Source organism: Trifolium pratense, linkage group LG5 (genome assembly GCF_020283565.1).
Source record: "Trifolium pratense cultivar HEN17-A07 linkage group LG5, ARS_RC_1.1, whole genome shotgun sequence".
NCBI lineage: Eukaryota > Viridiplantae > Streptophyta > Magnoliopsida > Fabales > Fabaceae > Trifolium > Trifolium pratense.
In genome coordinates this window covers 7,927,830-7,940,976 of record NC_060063.1, presented here as the reverse complement: position 1 = coordinate 7,940,976, position 13,147 = coordinate 7,927,830, and positions in this window count along the sequence as shown.

The following is a 13,147-nucleotide window of genomic DNA, read 5'->3' as shown; positions in this document are numbered from 1 at the left end:
ACTCTGCAGACTTCTGCACTCTTCAGACACAGCTTTTTATATGATTCAGCAAGCTCATCAAAGGTTAGTTCTTCTTCACATGATTCAGTGTCAGATGTGCAAACACTTGTCAATACATGTATAGCTTTTGCAGTATCGGCTTCTCCTTCAGAATCTTCATCTGACCAAGTTACAGTTAACCCCTTCTTTTGTTTCTTCAGAAAGGTTCCACATTCACTTCTGATGTGACCAAACCCCTCACATTCATGGCATTGAACACCTTTATTTGGAGCTGATTTCTCATCTGTTACAGGTTTTCTGAAATTCCTGTAAGTGTTGCGACCAATGTCAGCTGCACCTGTCTTAGAGCGTTTGTCCATTCTCTTTAGCACCTTATTAAATTGTTTTCCCAAAAGAACCATTGCATCAGAGATGCTTTGTTCAGATTCTGTGTCACTCAGTTGATCTTCTTCCTCAGCATTTGAAACAAAAGCAATACTTTTGTTTTTCTTATCCATCTTTTCATTTGTGGCTACCTCATAGGTTTGTAGTGAACCAACCAGTTCATATAGCTTCATATCTGTGATATCCTTTGCTTCTTCTATAGCTGTGACTTTCATGTCAAACTTCTTAGGTAGAGACCTGAGCATTTTTCTTACCAGCTTTTCTTCAGGTATCTTTTCACCCAAGGCATCAAATTGATTGTCAAAATCAAGTATGGTCATGTGAAAATCCTGAATGGTTTCATCATCATTCATTCTTAGATTCTCAAACTTAGTTGTTAGGAGTTGTAGCTTCGATATCTTCACTTTAGAAGTACCTTCATGAACAGTCTCAAGAATTGTCCAAGCTTCCTTAGCACAGACACACTTTTTGATGAGTCTGAATATGTGCTTGTCAACACCATTATATAGCGTATATAATGCTTTTGAGTTTGCAAGAGCAAGCTCATCTTCTTCTTTGGACCATTCTTCAGCAGATTTCAACTCAAGAGTTGGTTTACCATCTTTGTCCATCTTCACAGGTGGAGTCCATCCTCTCAGAATTGCCTTCCATGTCTTGCTATCAATTTGTTTTAGGAAGGCCATCATGCGGGACTTCCAATAGTCATAGTTTGAAGCGCCAACCAAGAGAGGTGGTCTGGTAACAAAACCTCCTTCTTTGTCCATCCTTGCCAGAAACGATTTCCCTGGAGCTCACCCTAAAATTCAGAACAGGGTGCCTGCTCTGATGCCAATTGAAATTCCTGGCACACAGTGGACAGGTGTTGCTCAAGGTGTAGCAACACTTGTCTGTTGTAGACAGATGTTGTCACTGGTGCGCCAACACTTGTCTATAAACAGAGCAAATAACATAAAACAATACAAACAGTAAAGTAAATAACACACGAGAGTTGTTAACCCAGTTCAGCCTAAAGCCTACTCTGGGGGATACCAATCCAGGAATGAAGTCCACTATCAGCAGTATTACTTCGAAGCTAAACTCACCCGTTTACAACTTCTCACTTAATCACTACCCAATGACCCTTCTACCTAGGAACTCCTAGATATGAGACCCCGTCCCAATTCCCACCTTAGCAACACAGACAGCGCTGCTATTCAATTCCACAATCACAACAGGTGGAGACACACTCCTAAGAAACTAGGATTCACTCTTGCTTAAAAGCTTGCGAGTAAACCACACAACACAATAGAACAATCTCCGTACTTCAAAGCTTAGGAGAAGTTCACACTTACAACTCAATAACACTCAGGTCCTAAGCTTGCATCAATGAGACACAAGATAGGCTCACAATTAACACTCTAAAATCCCTAAAACACACGCTTTGTAAGAACACGATTTTAGATGATTGAATCCATATGCTTGCCTTCGTATTTATAGTAGTAGAATGACTTGGGCTTCAAGACAAAATTAGGGCTTCTAGAATTGCGGCAGTAGTGATATATTTCTGAAAATAATAGTTATATTTTTGAAACCGCAAAAATATATTTTCCAAAAATATAATTCCTTTGGAAAATAAAACTAGGGTTTGGCTGCCTCATGAAACACATTAAACACGTGCGCCTTCTTCTGCAAGATACCTTGAACAAATTCTTCAAACAGATCTTCAAAAGATTGCGTAGAAAATAATAACACCTTAGCTGGCGCGCGCAGGAACAGAGTCAGGTGTTGTTCCAAAGTGTAACAACATTTGTCACAACACTTGGGGTCAGCACACTTGTCTCAACACTTGGCTAAAATATGTTTTTGCAAAATGTAGCCAATATACAAAAACCCAACACTCTGTAACTTGTTATTCTTGTTGTGCTTCCCCTCTCTTGGTTAATAAATTTTGTTATTCAAAAAAAAAAATTTGTTTCATGTAACAACTATTCCTAGTTAGATATGTTAACTTGTTCCTAATTTGTTCCCGTGTTAAATTGTTTCATGTAATTGTGTTTCATAATTTTTATTAGTTAAATTTATTTTCCCTAAATTATATGTATGCTTATAATAACAATTGTTTCTAGTTAGTTAGGTTAGATACTGTAATTGTGTTTCATGATTTTTATTAGTTAAATTTATTTTCCCTAAATTATATGTATGCTTATAATAACAATTGTTCCTAGTTAGTTAGGTTAGATATTGTAATTGTGTTTCATGATTTTTATTAGTTAAATTTATTTTTCCTAAATTATATGTATGCTTATAATAACAATTGTTCCTAGTTAGTTAGGTTAGATACTTATTGTATGCTTATAATAACAACTGCATCTAATGACTTGTTATACTAATATCCACCTCTTCTTGGTGTGCTGTTTTTGGTAATAGGTCAAATGGATATAGTGAACACAACCCCGGAAACCACATCTAATCCTACACAAGGCAGTACAAGTCAGCCAACTCATGAGGTATCTTCTAATCCGACACCACCTGATGTTGGGCAACAAGAAGAATCTGATGCAAGCTTAGAACCTGCATCAAAGAAGCTAAGAAGTAGTGTGTGGGCAAAATTTACAAAGGTTAAAGTGAAGGGGCTAGATAAGGCTGAATGCAACTGGTGTAAGAAACGACTTAGTGCCACTTCAACGAATGGAACAACTCACTTGCATGGACATCTGAAGGGTTGTGTTCAAAAAATTATCAAGACAAGAAAGCATGACAAAGGACAACCATTCATCATGCCTACTATCTCAGAGGGAAGGGAAGAGTTGGGAATTGGAAATTATAATCCAGAAAATGTGAAGAAGTTGATTGCTGAAGCTATTATTATGCACGATTATCCACTATCAATTGTGGATCACGTTGGTCTTAAAAGAGTCTTTGTTGCTCTCCAACAATTGTTTAAAGTTCCTACTCGAAACACAATCAAGAAGGAGGTATTGAAAGTTTATGATTTTGAGAAAAAATGTGCTATGAAGATGTTAGATAGCCATCAAGGAAGAGTGGCGATTACCATAGATATGTGGACTGCTAGCAACCAAAAAAAAGGGTATATGGCGGTTACGGCTCACTATATTGATGGCTCTTGGACTTTATAAAGTCGAATCTTGAGGTAACAAAGTCTATATTTTATAACTTAATTGTATCTTTATTTTTTGTGTTCTTAATGAGTGTAAATATTATTATGTTAGGTTCATTTATGTTCCAGCCCCTCACACTAGTGAAAGACTTGGTGATGCACTTGTTGAAACATTATTGCAATGGAAAATTGATTCAAAGTTTTGTACAATTACTGTAGATAATTGTAGCACAAATGACTCCATGATTAAGAAAATTAAGAATAAGTTGCTGTTGGAATCATTGATAAGCGATGGGTCTTTGTTACATATGCGTTGCTGTACGCACATCCTAAATTTAATTGTTCAGGATGGGCTACAAGTGATTAAGGATGGGGCAGAAAAAATCCGGGATAGTGTAGGATTTTGGAGTGCCACAGGAAAAAGGTATGAAAAATTTGAAAATACCGCTAGACAATTGAAAATTGCTTGCACTAGAAAGTTAGCTCTAGATTGTCCAACAAGATGGAATAGCACATATAAGATGCTTGATATTGCCATAGAGTACAAGGATGTATTTATTCGGTTGAACTTTAAGCGATGTGACCCTTTATATACGTGTTTGCCAACTAATTCACAGTGGCAGTTTGCTAAGGATGTTTGTGGGTGCTTGAAATTGTTTAATGAAGTAACTGAGTTGATTTCTGGTACAAAATATCCAACTGCCAACTTATACTTTCCTAAGATTTGTAAGATTAAGTTGGCAATAGAGGAATGTAAGAAGTCCTCCAATTCAGTTAATGAGATGATGGCCACAAAAATGATGGAAAAGTTTCAAATTTATTGGAGTGGTGTTCATGATATGATGGGAGTTGCTGCAGTTTTGGATCCTACAAAGAAGATGGTTGTACTTGATTTCTAGTTTCCTAAGTTATATGGCCAAGAATCAGGTGAACAAGCTAGTAGAATCAAAGAGATGTGTTATAGTTTGCTTTATGATTATCAGCAGATGAGACATAGAGATGCACAACCTACCACTCCATCCATTGGTACAACTGCTGTTGTTGCTAACGATGAAGATGAATTTTATGCATACGTTGCGACGATTGCAGAAAACACAAGTTCAAGTGTTAAATATGAATTGGATCATTATTTGAATGAGAAAGTTATAAAAAAAAACTCCAGATTTTGACATTTTGAATTGGTGGAAGGTAAATGGAGCTATGTATCCAACACTTCAAGCAATTGCAAGAGATGTGTTAGCTATTCCTATCTCTACAGTAGCTTCTGAATCAGCCTTCAGTACTAGTGGTCGAATATTGAGTCCTCATTGTAGTCGACTTAACTGGACTATCGTAGAGGCTTTGATGTGTGCTAGGAGTTGGCTATGGGCTGCTGAGAATGATGGTAAAATTTTCAACTATTAATTCAATATAAAGTAATGTATGTCAAATAGTTTTTACATATTGTCAACTAATTACTCTTTGTTGTTCTACATTTGATATATACGTATAGGAACTTCTAAAGTTGCACAAGAATGTGCTACTATGTTGAATGAAATGGAGTATGACGATGAATGTATTTTGTACTTCATTTGGTGTAAAAGTTTTAGGCTTTGATGTTTTATTTAACTTTAATTTACTTCTTAATACAGCTGAATTGATGGAAAGCAGTTTCGGTTACCATTTTGAGGATTAGAAGTTGTTGTTTCTATGCTTTAACATGGTGAGTATTGTGGTTAGCTTTGATTAACTTTAACACTAACACTACTTGTTTTAATATTGCTTTAAATAACATTACTAATGACCTTAATGTGAACAAAACAAGCAGGTGTGTCTATTTGAGAGAGCTTGAAGATGGAATGCTTGTGTTTGAATTTTGCTTGGAAGTTGGAAGAACGTAATTTTAGTTTAGTTGTAATTTAATTTCTTGAAAGTCTATTTTGTAATTTTAAATTCCCTTGTAATTTTAAAACTATGTTTTTGCTAAGTGATTGACAATATGTTTAAATTCCATTGTTTTTGCTTAAATTTACCTTGTTTTGCTTAAATTTGCAAAGTAGTACAAAATGCGTTGTGAGTTTGGGTTTGGGTGGAAAAACCCGAACCCAATGGGTGTGGGCGTGCGTTTTGTTTTGCCACCCGAACAACCTTTGGGTTTGGGTTTGGGTGTTGATTTCGGGTGTGGGTTTGGTATCACTCAAACCCGCACCCATGGGCGCCCGTTGCCATCCCTATTGGATAGTGTTCCATATTTATAATTGACGAGCTTAGTGCTAAATCTATCTGTTGATGTGTCTTAATAAATGAGCAGAGTCCGTCATGACTTAAATCTGAACAATGCAGAGTCTGTCATGACTTAAATCTAAACACGAGTAGTGTCCTAAATGACTTAAAATTATATGGATTATGTATCCGAAAATGAATGAATAAATGGTATTGCGTGCATAAGGGATGTCTAGGGTGACATGAGTGATTGACATTAGTTGTATTAGGGTCTATGTGTATCTCTAATTAATAATTGATAATTGATAATTGGCACTGGAATGACATAATTGTGCTTGAATTACTATGTGAGGATATGTGTACATATTATGTGATATTTGATATGTGACATTGTTGTCGACTAACTGACTATTTTATTGATGTGTGTGATGGTACTTTGTTGGAATGGTTGTCGATGTATTATTTGGAATGTGTTGAAGTGTTTAGATATGTGTGATTCTAAATGTTGCTCTAATACTTGATTATTGTGTAATCTTAGAGTTGAGCTATGAACTAAGCATGTGTGTGCGTGAGTTAGATACAAAATGTTGGCATATGTTAAGTATGCTCCTTGCACATGTAATTATTTGGATTATGTTTCCTAACTCTCTGTTTTGTGTATTTGACTGGTTTGGGACCATATTTCACAGGTTATGTGTTTATCGATGTCGAGTCGTCGGTGAAGCTCCGCTCTGATTGTGACACGAGAAAATAGTGTACTTAGTATTTAGAGTCTTTAGGACTTATTGTATTTATTTGGAAAAATGTATCTTTTCATAAAGAAGATTTATTTTGTATAAACACAGTTTTACTAAATACATTAGTATTATTTTTGTAGTGAAGAGTGTAATACCTTGAACCAACATCTTATAATTGAAATGTAATTTTTCGTTGCGTACTTTGAGAAATTTTTTTTTTATAAAGGTATAATTACTTAAATGATGGGTTTGGGTGTTACAACATCTACCCTCCTTGTTTCTTAACCAAGCATTCCCTTGGAGTCCTGATAAAAGATTAAGTAGTAGTTAATTAAATAATTAATTGGTGGTACTTAATTAAATGATTTAGATATTAGTCAGATATTTTATTTATGTTATTAGTTGAACTTTTATTTTATTGGGTTGTTTAATGGAGTTTTGTGGCTTTATAGGCCCATGGATATTATATAAGAAAGGAATGAAATCAAATATTTTACTTGTCTTTAATTTGTTTTATGTTTTCACTAGTGTATACTATTTTTTTTTTTAAGCATAATGAACTCATTGTATTTTATTCAATATAATAGAAAAGATACAACTAAGTTGATAAAAATGATGAACACTGGGACTAGACTGAAATAAAGACACTCTAGCAAGATTGTGAGCGACTCTATTGACTTGCCTCCTAACAAAAGCTATGTGTACACTTCTAAAAATTTGCTTATTTCCTGCGCAAAATAATCCGCAGATATTTCCAAAGCTTGTCCAGCAGATTTTGCCACTCAGAGAAATTTCATACGAATTTTTCTATTTCAGAAAATTCCACAGATATTTCTAAGAATTTTCCTGCGAATTCTGTCACTCGGAACAATTTCTTGCTAATTGTTTAGTTTTAGGAAAATGCATACCATACACCAACACCGACAAAAAAATTCTAGTAACGGTAGTTTCAACTCTATCATTAACTAACACCAACACCAACACCAACCTGACTAGAAAATGCATACCATACATGAAGTTATAGGAATAGTAATTTGTGCATTCATACACCCATCTTTTTAGCAATACACATAATGAACTCTTTGATCAAACGGCAATAACAAGACAAATTGGCAATGCATATTGTCAATTACATGCTATAAGACAATATCAAATTGTTGATGCAAAATTAAACTAGGAGAAAAGGTCCTCAAAGGATTATGCACTGTAAATGTAGGCCATTATCATAGAAGACAAGAGAATCCGATAGCGAATTGGAGAAAACATCTCGAAAATTTGATCAATTTTTCTCCATAGACTTGGAATGCATGTGAATCGAAGATGAGTCACTAGGATCAGTTTCTCTAGATGATTCTAAAGGCAAAATAATCGGATGGCGAATTGGAGATAACAACTCCTCAGGAATATGATCAATGCTCCATGACTTAGAAAGCGAAGATGAGGCACTAGGATATTCTGAAGGTAAGCGAATCAGAGACATTTTTTGAATAGGATCAGTTTTTCCTGATGATTCTAAAGGCAAGCGAATAGGAGACACTTTTTGAATAGGAGACACTTTTTGAATAGGATTATTTTTTTCTGATAATTTCTGGTGATCAGAATTACGATTATTTATTTGGTTTTTTCGCCATACTACACAACCAATGAGAGAATGTTTGTTCTCTTCAATGGCTGTTTTGCCATTAAATAATCCATTTTTTGCAAGTATGGTGAGTATTGTGTCATCGTGAGGACACACATAAAGATCAAATCCAGCTTTCAATTTTGCAAGCCCAACCCTTCCATCTTCTACATATTTTTTTGTAACCTGTTTAATCATGGTGCGAAATTGTTAAAACTATGCATGGGAAGATTAATAACTTCAGATTAATAACTTCACCAAAAAAATCAATTTTCCCAAAAAAAAATCTATTTTTTTATCTTACTTGTATTTATTTCAGATTTTTTCAAAAATCATTTTAGTAAAGAAAATCTTTTTTTTCATCAAGATGAGAATCTATTTTCAATAGTTTTTATCAAAATTCATTTTTTTTATCATTCATCATCCCTCACCATCTTAAAAAAATAGATTTTAATGATTGTAAACAAACGGCAAATAGCTTTAGATTTTTTTCAAAATCTCTACAAAAAATGATTTTCTTGAAAATGATTTTTTTCAAAAAAAAAATCATTTTTTTTAAATCTAAAACAAACATGTCCTTAAAGAAGAATTCATGACTTATTTAAATACCAATGAATACTTAAATTGTTAATATTTGAAATAGCAAAATTTAATGATAATATTATTTGAACTAGGTTTATTCAAATTAAACTACTATAATGTTAAGTACTAATTTGGATATTTACTCACTTAAATATCTATCAAATTAGTCTAAATTAACTTTAGATCATCCATATATATTTACCTTTTTGATGCCTTCCAGTGCAACTTCTGAAATTCCTTTTTTCCAATACAAGGAGACTACCTGAAATTAATTGCTACATCATTGAGAGTAATTTAAATTGATTTTAATCACAACTTCAATAAAGTAATATTGATGGTGCAAATTACAAGGATATTTTTACAACAGAGGAAAGAAGGACAATCCCACCATGCAAAACAAATTATTATAGAAACAAAATGAGATACTATAGGCATTGTAAATTTACATATTCTAGTGACCAAGAAATTACTTGGCCTTAAAAAAATCTAATAGTGCTAGTTGATAAGAGCATGTTGGTTAAACTATATTTATATATTATGATCCACTAATTAGCTTCAATAAATAAATGTAATTTTCTGCAACATCATCAAACAATTATGAATGTGATTATTTGAGTTGAATAATGACGGGCAGGCGCTGACCGTTCAAATTAGATATTTACGTGGGCCGGATTGAGTTGAGTTTGACCAGAATCAAAATCCGAACCATATAGGGTGTTTCGGTTTGGGTCTAGTAAAATAACCACCCGTTATTACGTTGGTCCGGGTTGGGTAGTGGGTTACCCAAATTATTTTTCTATTTTTTATATTAAATATCTAAATGTCGAATCATTATATTTTTTCCATAAAAGTAACTCAACCATTCTATTTTCTTAAAAAATAGTGTAACTTTTTTTCACTATAAAAAATAATCACATTTTTTGTGCAAATCGGATCTGGATTTGGTGTTGTTCAAAAAGCATGCAGTTTCACACTGTACTGTATCCTGACCGTCCGATCACGATCAAACAACTTAAATTAAATACAATAAAAAGTAACCACTATAGATCTGATCCGTTGGATTGTGATCAGACGGTCAGGATGCAGTACAACGTGAAACTGTGTGCTTTTTGGACAGCACCAAATCCAGATCCGTGTAAATTCACTAATTTACGGATTGAATAGTGTGTTATCCAAATGGTTTTTTTTTACATTTTTTAATATCAAATGACTAAACGATGAATAGTGCGATTAATTATCATATTTATTTATAAAAATTATTCAATCTTTTTATTTTCATAAAAAATAGTATAACTTATTTTCAATATAAAAATATTTAATAATCAGATGGCAAAATTTTTAGTATTTTCATAAAAATTATTTCAAAATACATAGCACTAGTGGGTCGGCGGATTTTTTTGGGTTGGGTCCGATTTTACCCGAAACCCGATTTTCTTTATGGGTTTTCCATTTTTGAAATCTATATTCACCCACTAGCCCGACCCGACCCACTTTTTTAGATTGGGTGGGTTTGACCGGGTCGACCGGATTTGCTCAATCCATGTACACCCCTAGTTCAAATTCAGATGAACAAATGAATAAATAAAATAAAAGAAAGTTATTACCATCAATCCTCTATTGGGTGAGCGAGTAAGATCTTGAATGTATTTTTGAAAATCATGTAATTTGACACTCCATGTCAGATGAACAACTTGAGGCCATTTGACATCAGGCATCTTTTCACCACTACACAATTGAATAAGGATTAAGGAGACATTTAAAGTTAAAACAATTGAAGGGGGGCAACAAATATTAATTAAAATATTATAATTAAAATTATAAGAGTCATACATAATTTACATTTTCTTATGTTTAACAATTGCATCACTCTTAAAAAATGCTTGCTGTGTGGATTTTTAATGACATGCATGACCAATACGTAATCACATTAAAAATTATATCAGACGATTTTAGACATATTTGTTTATATTTTTTTACTAACAAATAACATTTCAGAATCTCAATTCCCAAAATGTTTCATATATAGTAGCATGGTTCTTCAGAAAAAGTGTAGTAGCACGGTGGTTCCACTTAGTACAATTTGTTACATTTCATGCTGCAACAATCGGAATGACTGCAGCTGGATCTACGTACGATTGCAACCTTAATTTAAATCTCTTTAGGGTCTATAATATGACTTGCATGGTAGGCAACAAAAATTGGTTTGAGGTTGCAGTTTAGTCCCCTTTTTGGTATGTTCACAGTTGATTGCTCTCATGCTTACTTTTCTTTCTTAACTCTGTTATTTCCATATTAATACAAATGAAATGTCGTAGAAACCGGAGGATGTTGAAAAAAAAACATGATGAATTAGTTTCAATTGAGGCACAAAAGCTTTAGTATTGCAGGGAAGACTTTGCAGAAACAGAACAAACAAACAAACAAACAAAGCAGCGTGTGATTGAGTTGCCAGTGCTTGAGTTGTATTTCTATTGCCCCCATTTTGCACTTGTGCTTATGGTTGAGATTATTAATAATATTTGCTATTTCAAAAAAAAAAAAAAAAACTCCCTAAAGAGATTTTTTTTAATCAATGGAATAGAAGGGTTTGATGACTTCATGGTGAAAACGAGTTTTCAAATGTTAAACTATGATAATTCTGTCTACAATTTGAAAAAAAAAATGGAGAGATACTTTGATAAATAGAAATAATATGGTTTTTGGCTAGAAAAATGGAAACTCCTTATCTTTTTTATGAATGGCTAGAAGAAGTGTTTTTTAGTGGGATCATTTTGTAGTGGTCTTATTACCATTTGTAGTTTGCTCCAATGTTGGATTTACTTATACTTCATTCCATTTTCAATATATATTATATCTTGGCAATTTAAAGAAAAAAGCTTTTGTATATCTAATATATGATAATTGTGTCTAGACTTTGTATCTTTTGTGTCTAAATTGTGGATTAAGGACTTAGATGGTGAACTTGGAATAACACAAGATTTTCTTTTGTGTTTCTTTTGTGAGAAGTGTTATCCATCTTATAAGCATCAAATTTATCATGATATTTTATTAGAGATGTAATTGATTTTGTTCCAAGGAATATCGGAGGTGTATTTGGTAGAAGATGATTCTGTTAGAAGTTTATTTTATTTGGTAGTTTATTTTATTTTCGTATTTTGTTTGACAAACTCATAATGATTCTTGTTGATGCATCATGAGTTTGAGAGTAGGTGTTAGATAATAAAATAATAGTCTATGTTATTGGGTCTGTTAGTTTAGAGTCCATTAGGTTTTATTATATATTCTTCAGTAACCTTTTTGTAATGTTAAGCTATTATTATTTTTGTTAGTAGCAACTTGTTACAACATTTGATTTTGGTTAGTTCTCTCACAGTGGTTAATTACAATGAGTAATGATAAAGTGGTTCAAATTGCTAAGAGATGAATGAAGGTGAAATATTTGATTTGGTATTATGTGGTTGTTTTTGGCGCAGTTTGGCTTGATGGTAGTTTGGGGATTATTTGGCATAATTTTGTCTTATTGCACTTCTCCCCCAATTGCACTTCTCTCTGATTGCATTGCACTTCTCTTCTGATTGCATTGCACTTCTCCCCTATTGCACTTCTTCTGATTGCATTGCACTTCTCCCTATTGCATTTCTTCTGATTGTATTGCACTTCTCCTCTATTGCACTTCTTCTAATTGCATTGAACTTCTCCCTATTGCACTTCTGATTGTATTGCACTTCTCCCTATTGCATTTCTTCTGATTGTATTGCACTTCTCCCTATTGCACTTCTTCTGATTGCATTGCACTTCTAATTGTATTGTACTTCTCCCTATTGCACTTCTTCTGATTGTATTGCACTTCTCCCCCTATTGCACTTCTCTTCTGATTGCATTGCACTTCTCCCTATTGCATTTCTTTTGATTGATTGCACTGTTTGATTGCATCTCTCTATTGGCTGATTCTTCTGTTTGGTCCGGTTTAGTTTGATTTGGTACGATTTGGATTGGTTGACTTTGGACCGGACTGGATTGGATGTTGGATTAATTTGATTTGTTTCTCCCTTCTTTGATGGTTTATGTATTAACTGCGAATGACTGCTCTCGGTTGATCATGATCTTAATTGGGTTAATTTATTGTCAGGGCTAATTTGTAACAAGCTTAAAGCTTAGTAAGCTTTAGCTTGAGGGGTGATGTTAGAAGTTTATTTTATTTGGTAGTTTATTTTATTTTCGTATTTTGTTTGACAAACTCATAATGCTTCTTGTTGATGCATCATGAGTTTAAGAGTAGGTGTTAAATAATAAAATAATAGTCTATGTTATTGGGCCTGTTAGTTTAGAGTCCATTAGGTTTTATTATATATTCTCCAGTAACCTTTTTGTAATGTTAAGCTATTGGTATTTTATTAAAACCCTAGCCGTCTTTCTATTTTCCTACTATTTGTGTATCTCTGATTCTAACATGGTATTAACTTGTTAAATATGCTTGGATCTCATCCCCAAAAGCTAGCTCAAAGGGTGAGGTTGCCCTCACAT